This window comes from Coturnix japonica, unplaced genomic scaffold, assembly GCF_001577835.2.
Source record: "Coturnix japonica isolate 7356 unplaced genomic scaffold, Coturnix japonica 2.1 chrUnrandom1013, whole genome shotgun sequence".
NCBI lineage: Eukaryota > Metazoa > Chordata > Aves > Galliformes > Phasianidae > Coturnix > Coturnix japonica.
Genome location: NW_015440359.1, coordinates 13 through 2988, shown reverse-complemented (window position 1 = coordinate 2988; position 2976 = coordinate 13). Strand labels below are relative to the sequence as shown.

The 2976-nt window shown below is 52.6% G+C and overlaps 1 long non-coding RNA gene across 1 annotated transcript in view; it reads right to left on the bottom strand.

The window, feature by feature from the left end:
- Window positions 1-2720, bottom strand: part of LOC107307830 — a 7312-nt gene extending 4592 nt beyond the window's left edge. The window contains exons 1-2 of the long non-coding RNA XR_001552522.2: window positions 2568-2720; window positions 549-670 (exon numbers count right to left, since the gene is read on the bottom strand). This is a non-coding gene — a long non-coding RNA (uncharacterized LOC107307830). The remainder of the gene's footprint in view (window positions 1-548; window positions 671-2567) is intronic.
- Window positions 2721-2976: the final 256 nt, after the last annotated feature.

Below are 2976 nucleotides of genomic sequence, written 5' to 3'. Positions count from 1 at the left end.
CCTCACTGAGCCCCATAGTGCCACATAAAGCCCCATTGCTGACCCATAGAGCCCCACTGTGCCACATAGCGCCTCATTGCTGCCCCATAGAGCCCCACTGGGTCTCCATTGTGCCCCATAGATCCCTATTGTGCCCCATAGAGCTCTACTGGGTCTCCACTGTGCCCCATAGATCCCCATTGTGCCCCATAGAGCCTCACTGGGTCACCATTTTGCCCCATTGTGTCTCCATCGTGCCCCATATCACCCCATATCACCCCATAGTGCCCCATATCACCCCATAGTGACCCATATCATCCCATATCACCCCATAGTGATCCATATCACCCCATAGTGCCCCATAGCACCCCATAGCACCCCATATCACCCCATAGTGCCCCATATCATCCCATAGTGCCCCATATCATCCCATATCACCCCATAGTGCCCCATATCATCCCATAGTGACCCATATCATCCCATATCACCCCATAGTGCCCCATATCACCCCATATCACCCCATATCACCCCATATCACCCCATAGCGCCCCATATCTCCCCATAGGTACCAGCCGCCCCCACTGCAGGCTGTTGGGGGGCAGTGGGTTCCCTTCTGCCCCACATTGCAGCTCAGCGGCGCCACCTTCGTCAACCAGAACCGGGTCAGGAGCCCAAACGATGCTGGGGGGGTCTGGGGGGGGGGCAAAAGGTCAGTGGGGTCAGGAGGTGTGTGGGGGTCTCTCTATGGGTCGCTCTATGGGTCTCTATGGGGTTCCTATGGGTACATATGGGTCCCTATTGGTCCCTATGGGTCTCTCTATGGGTCTCTATGGGTCTCTCTATGGGGCTCTATGGGTCGCTCTATGGGTCTCTATGTGGTTCCTATGGATCACTATGGGTCCCTATGTGTCCCTATTGATTCCTATGGGTCTCTATGGGTCTCTCTATGGGTTGCTCTATGGGTCTCTATGGGGTTCCTATGGATCCCTATGGGTCCCTATGTGTCCCTATTGGTCCCTATTGGTTCCTATGGGTCTCTATGGGTCTTTCTATGGGTCTCTATGGGGTCTCTCTATGGGTCTCTACAGGGTTCCTATTGTTCCCTATGGGGTCTCTATGGGTCTCTATTAGTCTCAATGTGTCCCTATAGTTCTCAATGTGTCTCTATGGGTCTCTATGATCCCCTATTTGTCTCTATGGGTCGCTATGGGTCCCTGTTTGTCCCTATGGGTCACTATGTGTCTCTATGTGTCCCTATGGGTCTCTATGTGTCCCTATGAGTCTCTATGGGTCTCTATGTGTTTCTATGTGTCTCTATGTGTCCCTATGGGGTCTCTATGTGTCCCTATGTGTCCCTATGGGGTCTCTATGGCTCTCTGTGGGTCTCCATGGGTCTCTATGGGTCTCTATGGATCTCTATGGGTCCCTATGGGTCTCTATGGGTCCCTATGTGTCCCTATGGGTCCCTATGTGTCTCTATGTGTCCCTATGTGTCTCTATGTGTCCCTATGGGTCTCTATGTGTCCCTATGTGTCCCTATGTGTCTCTATGGGTCTCTATGGGTCCCTATGTGTCTCTATGTGTCCCTATTTGTCCCTATGTGTCTCTATGGGTCTCTATGGGTCTCTATGTGTCTCTATGTGTCCCTATGGGGTCTCTATGGCTCTCTATGAGTCTCAATGGGGTCCCTATTGATCCCTAAGGAGTCTCTATGTGCAGTTCCTCCCCCCGGCCGCCAGGTGTCGCTGTGTCTCACAGTCCCCATAGGTCCCCATGGGGTCTCTATGTGTCCCTATGGGTCTCTATGTTGTCCCTATTGCTCTCTATGGGCCTCTGTGGGTCCCTGTGTGTCTCTATGTGTCCCTATGGGGTCTCTATGGCTCTCTGTGGGTCTCTATGGGTCTCTATGGGTCCCTATGGGTCTCTATGTGTCCCTATGGGTCTCAGTGTGTCCCTATGTGTCTCTATGGGTCTCTATGTGTCCCTATGGGTCTCTATGGGTCACTATGGGTCTCTATGTGTCCCTATGGGTCCCTATGTGTCTCTATGTGTCCCTCTGTATCTCTATGTGTCTCTATGTGTCTCTATGGGTCCCTATGTGTTCCTATGTGACCCTATGGGGTCTCTATGGCTCTCTGTGGGTCTCTCTGGGTCTCTATGGGTCCCTATGTGTTCCTATGTGTCTCTATGTGTCTCTATGTGTCCCTGTGTGTCTATGTGTCCCTATGGGTCTCTATGTGTCTCTATGTGTCCCTATGGGGTCTCTATGTGTCCCTATGTGTCCCTGTGGGGTCTCTATGTGTCTCTATGTGTCCCTATGGGGTCTCTATGTGTCCCTATGTGTCCCTATGGGGTCTCTATGGCTCTCTGTGGGTCTCTATGGGTCTCTATGGGTCTCTATGGGGTCTCTATTGATCCCTATGGGTCCCTATGTGTCCCTCTGTGTCCCTATGGGTCTCTATGTGTCTCTATGTGTCCCTATTGATCCCTATGTGTCTCTATGTGTCCCTATTGATCTCTATGTGTCCCTATTGAGCCCTATGGGGTGCAGTTCCTCCCCCCAGCCGCCAGGTGTCGCTGTGTCTCACAGTGGACGCTCAATGTGACTGTGGCGCTTCCTGTCCCCTCGTCGTTGGTGCAGCGCAGCCGGTACCGCCCCGCGTCCAACCGGGTCACGTTCAACAGCAGCAGCGACCAACCGCGCAGCCGCACTCGGGAGCCCTCTGCTGGGAGGAAACCAGTATGGAACGTTATTGACCAGTATAGACCAGTACGGGGCACTACAGACCAGTATGGAACGTTAGTGACCAGAATAGACCAGTATGGGGCACTACAGACCAGTATGGAACGTTAGTGACCAGTATAGACCAGTATGGGGCACTACGGACCAGTATGGAACGTTATAGACCAGTATAGACCAGTATGGGGCACTACAGACCAGTATGGAACAGTATGGGGCAGTATGGAACATTATAGACCAGTATGGACCAGTATGGG